Below are 19,410 nucleotides of genomic sequence, written 5' to 3'. Positions count from 1 at the left end.
CTGCAGTCAGTAAAAGATGGGAGTAATTGAATAAATATCCCAGGAAACTGGCTACACTGCTTCTTCGATGCCCTGGAAGCACTGAGCTCTAATTCCCCAGGGTGGTAACCTATTTCTGAAAGCATCCTTTACTAGCTTCCAGCCATCGTCCCACCCCCACCTCCCATCACCCACAGACCTATTTAACTTTCTCTTTCCTTACTGGTACTTCTGCAGTCACCTCTCAATTTATTTAATTCTAGTTCTTGTCTTGGAGAAGGCAATGGCAACCCACTCCAGTACTCTTGCCTGGAAAATCCCACGGACGGAGGAGCCTGGTAGGCTGCAGTCCATGGGGTCATGAAGAGTCAGACACAACTGAGCGACTTCACTTTCACTTTTCACTTTCAGGCATTGGAGAAGGAAATGGCAACCCACTCCAGTGTTCTTGCCTGGAGAATCCCAGGGACGGCAGAGCCTGGTGGGCTGCCGTCTATGGAGTCACACAGAGTTGGACATGACTGAAGCAACTTAGCAGCAGCAGCAGCAGTCCTTGTCTCTTGCACCACTGCTAATAGCATTAAGAAAATCTTAAATGTTAAACTTCTCTTACACATTTCAGAAATACCATAAGAAATCACTAAACATCAAGGAATCACACAGCTATTTAAGCTTTTCTTTCTTTCATTTAGTATTTACTTGTTGAGCAACTACCACACACGTACAACTATGCATAGAGCACCCCAAATTTTAAAAAGTCAGTTCCTGCACTTCATGGTCTGCTTTGAAATGATGTAAAAAGGGAAATTTTAATTTAGTTTTAGTTCTTGTGTCAGTTATAAGCTTGAGAGAAAAATCTATAGCCTGATAGTGTTTATATTCACTAACATGGTGGACTATCTATGTATCTGATAGGTATGTGTGTATATCTTTGTACCACCTAACACACATGTTGCAGGAAATACATGTAGCATTTTTTTTTGAACAGTTATTTGTTAATCTCAGCTTTCATGTGTGTACTCCCCAGGGTCCAATCCATTTCACTTCTGAAGAGATTTTGGAAAAAAAGTAATCAAGGTAACCATTAGGGTCACCATGCTCAGCAACCTTTCTGCCACATCTGTCACCAATGGAGAGCTGGTTATGTATAGTCATGCAGCTGGGAGCTCTAGAAATAAAGTAAATAAACAAATGGATGGCCTGAATGGGAGGGGAGTTTAGATATATTCTTCCCTAAATATACATACACCTGTATACATGATACAGATACCTGCATATGTATGGCTGAGTCCCTTTGCTGTCCACCAGAAACTATCACAACACTGTTAATCAGCTATACTCCAATACAAAATAAAAAGTTTAAAAAAAGAGATAGATGGATGGTGCCTGGTCTCAGCCTCACAGGATGAGTGATACATGCTAGAATACTCTTCAGTTCTTCTGTAGGCAGGAAATCTGGCTTTAAAACCGCCTACATCTTAATGGAGAACATCAATGAGGAATTAAGTGACAGGAATCTTCTCCAGTAACAGATAACAATCTGTGTCACATTTCAAGGAAAGCAGTTGTCTCAGATAAACTATCATCACCGGCAAACAATCTCCTGAATCAGGAATTTCTCACTTGTAAAATTTCCCAGGAACACCCTACCCTTATTCATCAATGCAAGAGGTGCCTGTGACCATTGTGTGTGTCAACTCAAAAGACAATACATAAAACTAAAATCCTTCAACAACAATTCGAAACAATTCTTAAAGCAAGATGTATTTCCTTTCAGCACAATGCATGCCTATGTCAAACTAGTTGTTTTGAGAGTTGGAATTTCCACAGTAACAGGCTCTTTGTGGAATGGAGAATGTCTGCTCTCTTCCACTTGCCTGACTCAACATGGCTGAAAGGATTTTCCTGCAAGGTTTTAAGAGCATCCGTCCTTGAGCTGAGATGCAGAGTGAGACATTCCAGTTTGAAGAGAGTGGCTGTTTTTTCAGAAGTGGCAGAGCCTCAGCTATCATGAAACAGCTTTTTCACCTATGTTTGGTATCAATACACAAAGATTGCTTGTGTGTGGAGAGTCTCAGTTTCATTCAGGATTATGCCATCCCTTTTACAAAGCATTTCAAGCATGGAACAAGAAGCCAATAAGGGAAGGATGTATTCATGGTGGTTGCCAAGGATGAGATGGCCAATTATTGTACGGAAAGTATAAGCTTTGTCATCTGATGAATTTGAACTTGAAGAACAACCAGGCCATATTTACATTTGCATGGCTTTGGCGATTCTCTCAAAGATGCCAAATGTCAATTTCCTCATCTGTAACGCTGATAATGATACCTACTTAGTGATACAGGATATAACCTTTCTGTCCACAAGGGAAGCTGTCTCCAGATTTTTGTATATTTATGAGTGATTTTATTAATAACTGACCTGGAACATGCCATTCTGTATGTGGCCAGTCATGTTACAGCAGCCTTGAAAAGGATTGATTAAAGACAGTTAATCTGATCTAGTACATTAACAATGGATTCAAAATAGAGAATGGCTTATGGAGAAAAAAAGGATTCCTGTCAACATCCTGCAGAAAAGTTCTGATTTCCACATGATGAGTCACAAGAAACTTGCCTAACTTGACTTTACATCTCAAGCCTGTTTTAACTCCTGGAGACTTGAGTGACCATCTGCTACTTTTGCCTTTCTGGCCCCGTGCCTCCTGCAATCTGGTGAAGGCATCTCAATTGTATTTTGGAGACTCATCACTCTCAGACCTTAAAGGGCTTTAATTCGTTTAAGCTGGGTTTCTCTTTCTTACACAGAGATTACTGTCTAACATCTGGATGATAATAAGATACTATGAAACACCTGTCGAGCACTTTTTATGTGACATAGTTCTAAAACACTTAACAAGTTTTATATTTCATTTATTCTTTACAAAAGACCTATGAACTAGGAACTATTATTAAGTTCCATATCCCAGGTGAGAGAGAATCAAGGTGAGGTGTCTTTAAGAAAACTACCCGTGTCTATACGATATGTACTAGAGGCAGAATTTGAACCCAGGTCTGTCTGATTTCAGAGTCATGATCTTTACCTCAACATTATGATTAATAAAAGGAACAAACGTGCAAATACCTTCACATAATGGATCATTTTTCCAGCAGGTAAAGAATTACTCCAAACCACATTCTTTTTTATTTCAGGGGAAATTCCTAATTCCAATCTTCTGAGTTTTTTACCTAGGGTGGTCTTGTGGCTAATAGGATGAGAATGCGGCAATTCTAAACTTTGGTCACCATATGAGCAGAGAAAAACTGATTCTAGTTAAAGGCCATGCTTGAACTTCAGCATTCTCTTGTGTCTGTGAAAAAGGAAGCAGAGGGAGAGAAGAGGTGGAGTATTTATGGGAAGATGTGGGCAGCTTGTTGAATTCTAGTGGTTTAAAAGCATTTGCTTTACATTATTGGGACTAATTGAAATAAAAGGTTCGAGGCTCCTGAGAGTTGACTCATTCTCATCATCCTAATATTAGATGAAATGAGTTCCATGTGGTTGACGGTCTGTACTAAATTTTTCAGTGTTGGCTGACAGCCTCAGAAAGATCTGTACTTTTTTTTTTTTTTTACGACGTTTCAATGAGTCATTCCACACACATTGTCGGTACTGGTTCCCGAGGGGAGGTGGAGAAGGAAGGTTTCCAAGCTAGAGTGAAGGGCTTAGAAATTCACTGCAGAGTAGAAAACCACCAGCAGCACTCTCATCCAGAACAAACTTGGGGCACCATGTTTATTAGTCTGGACATTGTACTCTTGGAACAATCATACAAATCATACAGTCTCCAAAAGTGAAAGGAAGTGGGCTTCTTTTGTTAAAAATCCAGCTGATTCATCTCAACAAACCGCACACACACACATTGGAAAAGACCCTGATACTGGGAAAGATTGAAGCCAAAAGGAGAAGAGGGGAGCAGAGGAAGAGATGGTTGAATAGCATCACTGATTCAATGGACATGAACTTGGGCAAACTCCGGGAGACAGTAAGGGACAGGGAGGCCTGTTGTGCTGGAGTCTGTGGGGTCGCAAAGTATTGAACATGACTAGCAACTGAAAAACAACGTGTGTATGTGTGTGTGTCTCCCATCCCCAAAGCACGTTCTTCCATATATGAAAGGCAGTTTGGCATACTGAAAAAAGTAAGTGCTTTAAAATCAGACGCTTCTGAATTTAAATCACAGCTCTGCCACGTATTACCTGGATTTAGACTGCTCAAACTCTTGGAGGCTCAGTTACCTTTTCTTTAAAATGGGGATGATCTTACGTGTCATGAACTTTTGTGGACATTAGAAACAGTATACTTCAAGTACCCATTACATAGTAGAATCTTAAGAAAGCAGCAGCTCATGGCATTTAGCTTCTCAGAGACCTGTGAGTATTTCTGACTCAGTCACTTATCAGTAGGTTAGATTTGGGCAAGTTCCTTCACCTTCTCTCAGTCTCAGTTTCCTAGTCTACAAAATGAGGTAATAATACTCTGTAAGATTATTAGTGGATTGAGTGATGCATTATTAACTACTGTAATTACTGCCAGTAATTATAAATCTCTTTAATTGTGTTAAGCCTTTTCATATAATGCATATAAAGCCCTTGATATATTTCCTACCACATAGTAAACAATGAATAAACATTAGTTATTATTAGGTCAAATAATATAAATTGCTATTATTCAACCCTTTCGACTACAAAGATGGCAATTTCACATGGCTCCACTGAATATTATTCCTAAAGGATAGCTGTAATTGCCAAGATTCTGTGTCTAGTAACCTGGTAGCCAAAATCACTGCAGATGGTGACTACAGCCATGAAATTAAAAGACGCTTGCCCCTTGGAAGAAAAGCTATGACCAACCTAAACAACATATTAAAAAGCAGCGACATTACTTTGCCAACAAAGGTCTGTCTAGTCAAAGCTATGGTTTTTTTCTAGTAGTCACGTATGGATGTGAGAGTTGGACTATAAAGAAAGCTGAGCACTGAAGAATTGATGCTTTTGAACTGTGGTGTTGGAGAAGACTCTTGAGAGTCCCTTGGACTGCAAGGAGATCAAACCAGTCAGTCCTGAAGGAAATCTGTCCTGAATATTCATTGGAAGGACTGATGCTGAAACTGAAGCTACACTACTTTGGCCACCTGATGTGTAGAACCGACTCATTGGAAAAGACCCTGATGCTGAGAAAGATTGAAGGCAGGAGGAGAAGGGGATGATGGAGGATGAGATGGTTGGATGGCATCACCGACATGATGGACATGAGTTTGAGCAAGCTCTAGGAGTTGGTGATGGATGGGGAAGCCTGGAGTGCTGTAGTCCATGGGGGTCACAAAGAATCAGATAAGACTGAGTGACTGAACTGAACCTGGTAGCTTATATGCTCTTGTTGTGTTTGAGCAGTAGAAACCTGGGGTTAATTACTACTTTTCTTTTCAATGCTTTGGGCAGTGATTGATTGAGCTTCATAAGAGTCTAATTAATTCATCAGGTTCTGGTGAACTTCTCAAGAGCTTAAGAGGCCAGGTGTCCCTCCTAGTGTTACAGGAGTGGGAAATAACCCTAGAAAGAATGGTTAAGCTGAAAAGAATATGTGTGATCTAGCACCAGGTTATGTCAACTCAAGTTTCTTCAGCATGACACTCAGGTTCCTGATTCTCAAGAATTCCTGAACTTTGCTCTGCATTAGGAAAAATCATTACACACTGCTTTGACCTTTCTAGCTTGCAGTGAATAATCTTTGGTTGAGTATGATCTTCAAGGTGTCCAAAGAAAACTACAGTGACGTCGGAAATCACTTCTGTCCTTATCAGAACTGTCACATGATAATCAATGCAGGTCAACTTGGAGATCACTGATAAGACTATTTGGGGTGCTACAAGACCAGGCAAGACGTGATGGTGATTTGAACTAGGGTGATAGCATTGGCAATAATGGAATAAGGTGTCATCATTAAGTATCTAGGAGGTAGGACCAGTAAGACTTGCTGCTTATTCAAATATGGGGGAGGAAGAGAAGAGCCAACTCAGTTGGGCATGGAGTAAATGGTGGCACCATTTTCTCAGCTGGGGAAGATTGAGGGAAGGCAAATCTTGGGACTGGAAGGAAATCTAGAGTCCTATTATGGCTGTATTACATTTGAGGTGGCCTACTGGAGATCTAAGTGGAGACACATCAAGGATATAGTTGAAGATAGAACATGTGAGCTCAAGGCCTGTGTTGGGGCAGGGGTTTATGGAATACCATTCTGTATTCTCCATTATGCTCTATTCTGGGAGAGAAACAAAGAAGTATAGTCACAGAAAGTTTGATCAAGAGAGAAACAACAGGAAGACAAAGCCAAGAGATTGAGAGTCTGAGGACAAAAAGAAATAATGGAGAGAAAAAGACCAAGCATCCAAAAATTCTTGGTTTGAGCTCAGATAATGTATAAGGCATTGTGTTGTGTGTTTTTACACACAATAGCTTATATAACACTCACCAAAATCTGTATTACTGCTGAGAAGACCAAGACTCATAGAATTTATAGATGGACTTTTGTTGGCAAAGTAATGTCTCTGCTTTTAAATATGCTATCTAGGTTGGCCATAACCTTCCTTCCAAGGAGTAAGCGTCTTTTAATTTCATGGCTGGAGTCACCATCAGCAGTGATTTTGGAGCCCAAAAAAATAAAGTCTGACACTGTTTCCACTGTTTCCCCATCTATTTCCCCTGGAGTGATGGGACCAGATGCCATGATCTTAGTTTTCTGAACATTGAGCTTTAAGCCAACTTTTTCACTCTCCTCCTTCACCTTCATTAAGAGGCTCTTTAGTTCTTCTTCACTCTCTGCCATAAGGGTGGTGTCATCTGCATATCTGAGGTTATTGATATTTGTCCTGGCAATCTTGATTCCAGCTTGTGTTTCTTCCAGCCCAGCGTTTCTCATGATGTACTCTGCATATCAGTTAAATAAGCAGGGTGACAATACACAGCCTTGACGTACTCCTTTTCCTATTTGGAACCAGTCTGTTGTTCCATGTCCAGTTCTAACTGTTGCTTCCTGATCTGCATACGGGTTTCTCAAGAGACAGGTCAGATGGTCTGGTATTCCCATCTCTTTCAGAATTTTCCACAGTTTATTGTGATCCACACAGTCAAAGGCTTTGGCATAGTCAATAAAGCAGAAGTAGATGTTTTTCTGGAACTCTCTTGCTTTTTTGATGATCCAGAGGATATTGGCAATTTGATCTCTGGTTCCTCTGCCTTTTCTAAAACCAGCTTGAACATCTGGAAGTTCACGGTTCACGTATGGTTTTTCCAGTGGTCATGTATGGGTGTGAGAGTTGGACGGTGAAGAAAGCTGAGCGCCGCAGAATTGATGCTTTTGAACTGTGGTGCTGGAGAAGACTCTTGAGAGTCCCTTGGACTGCAAGGAGATCCAATCAATCCATCCTAAAAGAGATCAATCCTGGGTGTTCATTGGAAGGTCTGATGTTGAAGCTGAAACTCCAATACTTTGGCCACCTCATGCGAAGGGTTGACTCATTGGAAAAGACCCTAATGCTGGGTAGGATTGAGGGCGGGAGGAGAAGGGGACGACAGAGGATGAGATGGTTGGATGGCATCACCGACTTGATGAACATGGGTTTGGGTAGACTCCGGGAGTTGGTAATGGACAGGGAGGCCTGGCGTGCTGCAGTTCATGGGGTCGCAAGGAGTTGGACATGACTGAGCGACTGAACTGAACTGAACTGAAGAATCACAGATAATTACGGGCAGAGCTGAGACTTTGAACAAAATCTCCCTGACCCTAATGCCTGGGTTCAGTATAACTAAGACATTCATTCCTCCTTGTCAGTGAAATAATTTGTTAAAAACCAGTAAGGCTTCAGAAAGACAAAGGTTTTCCAAGGCCTGCAGAATACCTATCCGCAAATCATCATCCACTAGAGGTCATATTCTTTTTGTCTGCAGAATACAAACCACATTCAGAGGGAGTGGGGAAAAAAGTAAAAAGAAGACAACAATCCAAGGTAGAGTTGCTTGTTAATAATAGAGAACTGAGATTTATTAGTAGCAGTAGTATCATATGTCATCTCTATGTACTGTGTAACTACTTTTTGTTTTGTTCCTAGCAGTGCTCTCTGTCCTTCCACTGAGAATTCTCTGATAGGCATTTGGACTAAAATTGTCCTTCCACCCATCCTAGGCAGTCAAATATAGTTCACATGTAATTGCAGCAGCATCTCAGCACATGGCTACTTCTTGTTCTGATTCTTCAGCAATATCTCTCTGGGAATTCATTGACTTACTTAATTGGAATGTTCGATCTTTAAGGTACCATTGGGTTTGGGGATTAAATGGTGTTGCATGGACTGGAAGACAACTGGCCACATCCAGACCATGTGCTTTCCCTTGCAAGTGTGAGGCAGGAAAGCTTCTGAGATCTGCATTTCCATTGGTACCATATGGGGCAGGGGAGGGTAGTTTCCCAACATGAAAACAACAGAGATCTATTTCAGCACTTAGATTGGATAGAGGCCATTGCAGTTACTGTTGCGGTTACTAGTACCACTGCTATTTTTATTCCAGCTCCAGGGCAATATTTGAAGCCACACAATAAACCTGAGATTAGCAGTCAGTCCTGGTTTGATTATTGACATAGAGAGGGTTTTCTTCTCTTCCTCTTTTGACGAGTTACATGAAGCCTGAGCTCCAAGCAGCTCTGCAATCAGTTTCTGAGATCTTATCAAAAGGATGACAAATCAATTTGGAAAACAGACCCATTGAAATGTCTAAACAGATTCAATCTTCTCTATGACCTAATAATTCAACTTTCTTTTAAAATCCAAGACTAGAATTGTAGGGAGAAGTTGCTGCTTTTCCACTTGAGTCTAGGAAAGCAAAACAGATTTCTTTTATCTGGAGGATTTAGTGCTCACATAATAATTGCCTTTTAATGCTTCTTATCTGGGTTTCTTATAAGACTAGCCTGAAAAAGTGGGTAGTTCATTTAAGACAGTGTTTATAACTTTGATACCCATAGTGCTCAAGAACCACAGAATTGTAGCTCTTATACCTGGCTTTGAAGGTATATTTCGTTTGGTATGCAAAATGTTTTACTAATTTGATGTAGTTGCCAGTATTTTAAAAGTGAATGATTTCACAGTTTTTAAAAATCCAGATTTCTACTTAATGGAAGATGTGGCAACAGCGGGTCCACATTCCCATAATCAGTAGTCAGCAGAAGCTGAATGGCAGCTGCCTCCATAGTTGGGACATACAGCAGTTAGGGATGCATTCTGCTGTAGGTAATTGATGCTTAAACCACAGGGACATCTATTGTTTGCTTAAGACATCTGAAGGTAGCTTTGGGGGTTTTATTCAAGAGCTTTAACAATGCTATCTTTCTGGTATCTTTCCACTTCCTTAACTGTTTAAACAGGAGAATCATTCCTATCCCACCAGATTGTTTAAGAATTTTTAAAAAATCATGACTGTTAAGTCCTTAGTTCAACGCCTGGCACAGTGGGAGAGCTCAATTGGTATTAGCTGTTGGAGAAGGAAATGGCAACCCACTCCAGTGTTCTTGCCTGGAGAATCCCAGGGATGGCAGAGCCTGGTGGGCTGCCGTCTATGGGGTCGCACAGAGTCAGACACAACTGAAGCGACTTAGCAGCAGCAATAGTCTAAAACTATTGTGCGGTAATGCTGCATAAAAAGTCACCCAACTCAATGGCTTATATTATAAAGCATTTCTTTTACTGGCTCACAAGCCTGAGGGTTAGTTAGAATGGTTCTGTGTTGTGCTGTCGGTTGACTGGGCTTGGGACACTCTAGGTGATGGTTTGTGTTCAGTTCTGCTTGTCCTCACTGGATCAGTGCCTACCTGGGGATGTTCCTTCTTATGATAAATGACAGGAGTGTAAGAAGCAAACGAAAGCATGATATCATATGAGATACTAACTGCATGCTGCTGCTGCTGCTGCATCGCTTCAGTCGTGTCCGACTCTGTGCGACCCCATAGACAGCAGCCCACCAGCCTCCCCCGTCTGTGAGATTCTCCAGGCAAGAACACTGGAGTGGGTTGCTGTTTCCTTCTCCAACGCATGAAAGTGAAAAGTGAAAGTGAAGTCGCTCAGTCGTGTCTGACCCTTCGCGACCCCTTGGACTGCAGCCTACCAGGCTCCTCTGTCCATGGGATTTTCCAGGCAAGAATATTGGAGTGGGTTGCCATTGCCTTACTGCATATCCACTTTCTATTGGATAAAATGAGTCGCATGGCCAGGTCAAAGTCAGTGGGGGATGAAGTGTTCCACTCAAAGCAGGGAAGTAATATTTGCTGAAAATAACCCCACCTATTACAATTTGGAAATTTGGCATCCAAGTAAAACAGCACTTTCTTTAAGTGTCCACATAACTATCTTTACTGTATCCTTTTTTGCTTCACAGTGGTACCACCATCCCTTCTATAGCACAAACAGACATTTTATGCCTTTTCTGAATGTGTTCATGGGATTTGATTACTTTAAATTAATTCACACTAGGGGTTTCCTGGTGGCTCAGCAGTAAAGAATCTGCCTGCCAATGCAGGAAAACGTGAGTTCGATCCTGGGTCAGGAAGATCCCCTGGAGAAGGAAATGGCAACCCACTCTAGTATTCTTGCCTGGGGAATCCCATAGATGGAGGAGCATGGCAGGCTACAGTCTATGGGGTTGCAAAAGAGCCAGGCATGCCTTAGCAACTGAACAACAAACAATAAAGGCAATATTAATAATGTGTTACCTCCTCCCAGGAGTACTTGCATTTTAAATAAGATCTACTGCAAGGAGAAGGGGTAACCCCAAGGATTGAAGGGGTGATGTTGGTAAGTTTTGTTGCTATAACACCTGGATGTAGGAGCAGAGATATCTGTGGATCAATGAGACCCAAGACAGTGTGGCAGGGCCCAGCAACAGATCAAACAAAGCTCCACTGCTGGAAAGCTATTCCTCTGTAGTGTTGCCAAGAAGTAAAGTGCTTACTAAGATAAATCACCTGGGCTTCTTGGGCTGAGAGGAGTCCTTGAGAGGAATATTTATTTGATATTTTTTGGTTTCGTATTTAATTGGAGTCACATATCTTCTCTAAAGCCATTTATAAACTGTACCACATTCTACTGATGCAAATTCTGTACAGAGACAAGTTCTGTGTTTGAGTTCGCATTTATACTTTTCTATTATAAATTCAGGAGAATACTTTCCATGGAAATTAATGGGAAATTCTTGCCAAATAGCTGTCACCAGTTAGTGCTTCTACTGTGGAATTAGTAGTAATATACGCTTTACCATGAATATGTTTCATATGATATTTTAAAATCACATGATTAAAAAAATCATGGAACTTTGACTTATTTTTATGCTCTGACTCCATTTTGGCATCTCTGATGCATTTTCTGGGGAACACTACATTATCATTATGAGATGCTTGCTTCAGTGAGCTGAACCATCTACTTGGTCTGATATTAATCCCGAAGTTCTCATAAGTCACTCAGAGGATTATATAGTTTCACAGTACAGTATTCTGTAGCTCAGGTATGTTTTGAATTATTTGATCACAGACATGAATATTTTTTTGTCTTTGTTACAAAGCCAGACAGTATTTCAGGGGTATTCCTCCTAAAAGTTTACTATTTTACTCCCCAAATATTTGTCACCTCTGCATTAGACCCTGGGTGCATATGGATTTAGGAGTTCAGTTATTTGTAAGTGACCCTGAAGAATGATACTATAAAGGAATTTTTAATTTTTCTAGGACACAAATATGAGTTGACTATGGAATGAGTTACCTAGCTGGTAAATGAACCTCACTGAAATCCCAGCATATACAATTTAAGGGGCTTTGCTATTCTCTATTCAGTGTTGCAGAAAGCAATTGCTTTCCTAAGATAATTTTTAAAGCCTTTTAAAGAAGTAGTAGCTAACGTATATTGAACATTTACAAAGTACCAGACACTTAACCAAAGTACTTAAAATGAATTGTCACAACATAATTTCCCAGGTGGGGGAAACAAGACTTACTCAAGAGAGGTCTTGTCAAGTTCACATGTACTAAGTGGTGGAGCCTGGATTTGAACCTGGGAAGTCAAACTCTGGAGCCCTCCTCCTTCTAGCATTTGTGGTAGGAAGGAAGAGGTTTACACAATTCAGAGTTCTACTCTGGAAATTCCATGTATTGAAGACATTTAAGAGGAGATGTTATGTTTGGCAGTGAGTCAGATCTCTCCACTATTAGGAAAGCAAAAACGAGTGATTTGTGAAATTGTTTCAGTGAGTGCTCCAGCCAGTATTTATCTCAACGGCTGTGTAAATGACTTTAGTCCCATATTTATAGAATCATTAAAGACTGTGGGGATTATTTATAGTTTCTCTGCTATGTTTTATTGCATTTTGTGGGGAAAAATATAATTCATAGAGATATACTTGAGAATTTGGTGGTTTTCAAAGGCCTCAGAATATATCCCACTGGGCTTTCAAGGGCTGTCGTATTAGCATCATTATTTTTTGTTTGTTTGTTTTACACTACAGAGTTTTCCTGCACAATGGTAAATATAAATGTAAAACTTGTATTTGCATTTTACCTAGCACAGGGAATGTAATGTCAAATTTCTAGCACATAGCAGTTGGTCATGTATTTGAACTCAGAGATTCACAGTTTGTGCCTCAAATGAGAATCTTTAAGACCACAGCATGCAGAGGTTGAGCAGACCGGCAGGGCTACCCTGTGTTTAGAATTTGGAGGGATAGATGAGAAAGAACAGTGAAGATTCAGAGCTTGAGGGTGAACGACAGCTAGTGATAAGAAGGGAGTGTTTCCAAAAGTGATGCCTCTCCACAAAATTCTAGTGTTGCTGTGATAATTATTATGGCTATGAAGGAAGTATTGAACAAGGCAGAAAAATAGCAAGACCATGAAATAGTGAGACAAAACTCTAATACTGATCCTTTTTTTTCTTTATACAAACTTGTTACCTCATTGAACATTTATCGATACTTCTAGCTCTTGCTCTATAGCCCCCTTCTTCTGATTCCAATACCTGATTTTCTTCTGGGGAATGAGTTTTCTTCCACTACATGCCAGTTTGGTGCAACTGTCATTCTAGGTACACCACTCTCTCCTTGTCAGGAGGCAGACCTGTAACCCAAGTATTCTAAATCTTTAATGGCATGACAGAAAGGCTACAAAAGCAGCTGGAGATGGTTCATTCCAGCTTCTTCGGCTGATGAGTTTGTCCAGTTGTTCTTGCTGCTCGGGTTCTCAGAGCATCACTGGTTCCTGGTAGCCTTTTCTCTGTCTGGTTCCTCAGCCCTTCCCTTATGTCTGAATGTTTTCCCCAGAACTCCCTCTACAATCCAAAGGATGCCTAGATTCTAGAACTGAAAACAAATTTCTAAATTGGTCTCTCCCTGGTGGTTCTAGCAAGAATAGAATCAGATACTCTGAATGTTTAAGAAGAGCGCTCTGAGCCCCTCCCCTGCTATATATGTGTATATAGCAAACTTAAGATTTTGTGTTCTTACTATGTGTTCAATATTCAACAAGTATTTTTCTTTTTTCTCTTTATGTCAGGGAACAAATTATGATGCTACTGTTTATTCTTGGATTCTTCTAAAAGCCTACGGATTAGTTTGGGGGGTGGTAATGAATAGAACACAAAATGGGATCATCTCCATGGCCATCAGATTGCCCAAAATAGACACATTCTGCAATTATCATCAGAATGACTTGTTACCATTTGAAAGTAGATGAAGAACAGAGATGCCAGTTATTCATCAACATTCAAATCCCAAGAAACAGTTCTCTATCCATTGAGTTTTGAGTAAATCATTGGGTCTGGGTGGTTTTTTTCTCGGCTTTTTCCACTCCTTCCTCATTTCTTCTCTGCCAAATATCTAATCATGCTGAGATGCATCCTGCATAATAAACATACTCTTTGCACTTTCAATGACTGTTTTATTACAATAACATTTTAATATCAGTCTATTTCTTCCCCACATCCTTCTTTGGAATAACTATATAGCCTGATTTGGGCTAAATGCTGTTTTCAAAGTTAATGGTAAAAGTAGAAATAAGAGTAATAAAGTCTCCATCCTCTGCTTGATAGCTGAGTGCACGTGTAATCATTCCCATGTCACATATTGAGGAATCCATTGTAATTTAAGGCTTGGCTTGATTCCTTCAGCCACTTGACTGGAACCTCTTCCTTGATGTAATCTGAAGGCAACTATTAGGATTGAGTATCTCTAACAACAATGAAAGGACAACACAGAAATTTTACAATTAGACATACTTGAGTGTTTGCTTAGGGTTTCCCAGGAGGATAACTCTGATATAAGGATTAGAGTGCTGCCCACTTATAAGGAAAGTGATGATAGGAAACAGAGGAATAGGAAAGAAAGCCACTGGAGGAAACTTTCAAAAGCCAGTTACCTTGGTGGACAACTGGAGTTTTGATACTTTGGGAGGGTTCCTGAGAGATGGTGTAGAACAATGGAGAAGAAGGAAGCTGAGGTATGTACTTACCAACTCCCCAACTTACATTGGTTGAGGGCAGTCTTAGGAGCATTCATTCCCCAGTCTTGTACCTGGACAAACCTGAGTGAAGTGTGTTTCCATGGCCAGACAAAACCCCTTAGACATCCAGAAAAAACAATAATTCAAAGAGATACATGTACCCCCACGTTCATAGCAGCACTATTCATAATAGCCAAGATATAGAAACAACTTAGATGTCCATCGACAGATGAATGGATAAAGAAGATACAGTATGTATATAGAATGCAATACTACTCAGTCATAAAAAAGAATGAAATAAGGCCATCTGCAGCAACATGGATGCAACTAGAGATTGCCATAGTAAGTGAAAGAAGTCAGAAAGTAAAAGACAAATGCCATATAATATCATTTATACATGGAATTTAAAATATGGCACAAATAAACCTATCTATGAAACAGAAACAGACTCAGAGTTATATAGAACAGACAGTGGTTGCCAAAGAGGAGGAGGTATGCAGGAGGGATGGACTGGGAATTTGGGGTTAGTAGGTGCAGACTACCGTATATAGAATGGATAAACAACAAGGTCCTACTGTATAGCACAGGAAACTAATATCCTGGGGTTAAACCATAATGGAAAAGAATACAAAATATGTATATATGTGCATAACTGAGTCACTTGCTGTACAGCAGAAATCAACACAACAATGAGAGATTCTCATGCATCACATGGAGAAGGAAATGGCAACCCACTCCAGTACTCTTGCCTGGATGGAGGATCCTGGTGGGCTACAGTCCATGGGGTCGCGGAGAGTCAGACACGACTGAGCGCCTTCACTTTCACTTTTCACTTTCATGCACTGGAGAAGGAAATGGCAATCCACTCCAATGTTTTTGCCTGGAGAATCCCAGGGACGGTGGAGCCTGGTGGGCTGCCGTCTATGGGGTCGCACAGAGTTGGACACGACTGAAGCGACTTAGCAGCAGCAGCAGCATTAACCACAGTGAGCAGCCTTCGTTATGAAGAGAGAGGTACTATGGGCAGGGCCTTGATAGCATCATTTATCCACCTTGCAAAGCTCAATGCAAAGGGGGTCAGGGTGGATGCTTTATGAAAAGACAGGATTTGATGCTGCTTATGCAGTATGCTTTGACAGAAAAGGCATTCATTCTTGCTCCAAAATTTCTGTTTCTCCAGACAAATTCAGAGATTTCAATATTCTAGACCTACAGCCATTAGAGAATAATTTTTTCAGCTTAAGCCAGTGGGACTCAAAGTAAGTTCCCTGAACCATCTTCAAATTTTCCTGGGAATGCTTTATAGAAATCCAGATTCCTGGTTCTTAACTTCCAGACTGACTGAATTACATCTCTGGGTGTTGGAGAACAGAAGGCAGCTCCAAGAAATATTTATGAACTCCAGTTTGAAAATACCTGAGTATTTCCCCTTTGCCTAATGACCTTAGCATTGTAAAAATGAAAATATAGTTTATTTTTTTCCTTAAAATATTAATACGTACTCAAACCTATATAAGTCAGACCTGTCTTATTTCACTTCTGCATCTGTAATCCTTACCTAGCACAAGCTTGTCACATAGTGAATACGCAACAGATACTAGTCAAATAACTGAATTCTTATAATAGAAACTAGAATGCAAGAATTCTTGGTGATTGAGTGACTCACACCTCAATGTGTATAAATTTGTCAACTCTTTTCCTCTAAGGAAGGAGGAACAGATGTTATAATAGAACACTGAGAGCCAGAGGGAGGGAATTGATAAAAACAGAATAAGGATTAGTTTTCCAGCTATAAGATTATCCATCTGCAAAATGAGGATATTGTCAGCACCTGATGTTCTAGTCCGTCTGATGTCCATTCCTTTGCTACTTGATCCTTTACCCTTATATTCCTTTGGGAAACTACTCCTCTTGCATATACAGTCCATGATGATTATGAAGGTCTGTCTTCAGTGCAGTCAACCACCTTTATTCATCTCCCAGATCACAAGTGATTGATTCAGGAATCGATTTGTGATTCAACCGAGATCAGTTAGATTTTAATCCAAATTGCCTCTTTATTTCAAAGAGGCTTTCTTAATTTATAGAGAAAGGAAATTAAATACTTGTTGGCTTTGTTCAAATGGTAGGATATAGGCCTGTAACTGGTGGTGGCCATCTTTATCATCACCTGGGGAGATGCTACTTCAAAATGAAATCAAAAGAAAAGGAAAGAGAACCAAGAGTTGGAGAGAGTCAGACTCACAAGTATACAGCTGGATCTCCTGGATCCAGCCATGCCTGAAGCTCTTGCAATTAGTGTGACTTGCCATTCACATGAGCCAATGGTGGTTATGTTCTTGACACCTGAAGCAAACAAACAAACAAAAATTTCTGGCTGAAAAGAGTTTGAGATGAACTGATATCCAAGGAGTATCACCAGAACGTCACTGAATGTCTACAGTTGTCTGAAAGTGTTAGGTCTGAACCTGTGCTCTACAACTTCTTATCTGGGTGAAATTTGAACAGTTACCTAAACTCTTCAATCCTCAATTTCATCTTATTATAGAGAACTTGGGGTATTATTTCCCTCATTGGGTTGTGAGGATTATACACACATTAACAGTAGCCATGAAAGTGCAAATACGTGGTAGAGTTACTTACTTAAGTTCTTTTACAGGAATTTTTATCACTTTTGGACATTCTTGACCACCATCAGTTACCTAAGACCTCCTGATAATTCCAAAAGACCCTGTTAAATAGTATTAATCATGAATTAAGTCATGTTCCGTAGGGAGGGTAATTTTTTTCTGAGGGTATTCGAGATTAGCTAAGCTCTTTTTCTCCTCATTGTCAGATCATTTGAGGCTGGCAGGGAAACTACTGGACTCCTGCAAGGTGTCTGATGTTCAATATGATGAAATGAAGAACGTGTAAATGTGAAGATTGTAGCAGACTGTGCTTTCCAAAGATTGACACAGCAGTATCTCTCATTACATGTGTTCTTCAGCCTTGTGAAGTTGCTTCCCTCCATCAAGAGGTAGAATCTAATTCCTCTCCCCTTCAATCTGGGCATTTCTTAGGGATCTACTTTTACCACAGAATACAAAAGAAGTGACACTGAAACTGAATCTGAAGTCTCAAGTGAACACTTGTTTTCCAGATGCTCCCACCTGGGATAGTATCTTACAGAACTGAGCTGCCATGCTGGGAGAAGCCCATGCCACATGGAAAGCCCACCTTGCAGGTGCAGTTCATGGTCCCAGTCTTTGAATCATTCTGGTCCAAGTGCTAGGCACATGAGTGAAGATAGTTCTAGATGCCTTCAGTCTCTAGACAATGCAGTCATCTCCTAGCCCCAAAGTACTTTCAACTAGGGCTGCGTATGTGGTAAGCACATAAGAGCTGTCCCTATTATGCCCTTTCCAAATTCTAGACTTGGAATCTGCTGTTTGTTTACACCACAAAAATGTGAGATGACTGCTAATACTTAGCAATAGATAACTAGAACATAAGGGACAGCATAGCTATCAAGGAGCACCCTGTACCTTGAAGATATGATGATGTTCATGATGATGCTCACTGGACCAAAGCTCTGTCAAACAGGACATATCTATAGTGGAAAAAATTTAACAAATGATAAATAAATGAACAAAATCCATCAGAATAGAACTCAGAACATTAGGTTGTTAGAACTGGATGTACTTCTGATGATCAACCACCAGAACTCTTTTATTTATAGAAGAGAGACTCTCCCCAAGAGTTGGTGTTGTGATGGAAATATTTCCTGTTCAGGAGCCAAGACATACAAGTCTATACTTAAATGAATGACATAACTAGCAGATGGTAGAGTATCGCCAGAGCCCTGAGCTCAGTCAAACCTGAGTTCAAATGTTTACTCCCACCCTAGTAGCTGAGTGATCTGTTACAAACCTTTTCATTGTCCTAAGCTTCAGTTTCCCCTATCTGCAAAGTGGAAGCGACAGTCGCTCAGTCATGTCTGACTCTGCAACCCCATGGACTATACAGTCCATGGAATTCTCTAGGCTAGAATACTGAAGTGGGTAGCCTTTTCCTTCTCCAGGGGCTCTTCCCAACCCAGGGATTTAACCCAGGTCTCCCGCATTGTAGGTGGATTCTTTACCAGCTGAGTCACCAGGGAAGCCCAAGAATACCAGAACGGGTAGCCTGTCTCCAAGTCACACAGGGATTAAATGGAAATCACACTGCAGACCAATAGCTCTTAATCACTCTGCTATATTACATTCCCCTATTGGACACATGTTATTTCAGTTTTGAGGTGGGGAGTTTTCTTTTACGTCAAGACACCACCATATTACACTACCAGCATTTCCATGCTTCTACAGAAACTTTAGGTCTCTGCACTTTGCACTTTGCAGAAACACTGAGGTGTTGAGCAGGTAACTCCCTAAGGCATGCAACAGAGTGGTCTAAAGAAAGGGAGAGATAACTGAGCAGGGAATGAAGATAGATTCATTTGAGTTCCTCATGGGTGATTCAGCATCTTCAAGGTGAATTTAATATGGGAAATGTTGCCAGTTCCCATTCACTGAAGACTTGATGCCTGATGCCAAAACCACTTAAGTGACTCAGGAAAATCTATCCTCATCATTTTGCATTGGATGTGCCTTTTAAGGATGGGATTGGTCTTTTGCTTTGATCTTTGGCATGCTCACAAACATCTTTAATAATTTTTCAGGATCTTCAGCTTAAATTCTATTTCCTGCCCTATGAAGCAGTTAAAAACATTCACTAGACTCTCCCTGCTCAAAGAGTGGTCCATAGACCATTGGGATCAGCATCTTCTGGAAGATTTCAACATGCAGAATTTTAAGACATCCCCCCCTCCAGACCTACTAACTC

General features: G+C 40.5%; 1 protein-coding gene across 2 annotated transcripts in view; it reads right to left on the bottom strand.

Moving 5' to 3' along the window:
* The window catches only part of CADPS (calcium dependent secretion activator), an 807,294-nt gene that overhangs the window by 621,212 nt on the left and 166,672 nt on the right, over window positions 1-19,410 (bottom strand). The window contains exons 3-4 of one of the 2 annotated variants that reach the window (XM_081524519.1): window positions 18,075-18,139; window positions 16,793-16,893 (exon numbers count right to left, since the gene is read on the bottom strand). The gene's annotated coding sequence lies outside the window, so the exon portion shown is untranslated. Of the gene's footprint in view, window positions 1-6,492; window positions 7,446-16,792; window positions 16,894-18,074; window positions 18,140-19,410 lie in introns of those variants that run through there. The other variant, XM_081524520.1, reaches the window with a different exon arrangement.

This window comes from Giraffa tippelskirchi, chromosome 9 (assembly GCF_054371585.1).
Source record: "Giraffa tippelskirchi isolate mGirTip1 chromosome 9, T2T-mGirTip1v1.2.pri, whole genome shotgun sequence".
Lineage (NCBI taxonomy): Eukaryota > Metazoa > Chordata > Mammalia > Artiodactyla > Giraffidae > Giraffa > Giraffa tippelskirchi.
Note: the sequence above shows the minus strand (reverse complement) of the source record. Positions and strands in the feature narration are given on the sequence as shown.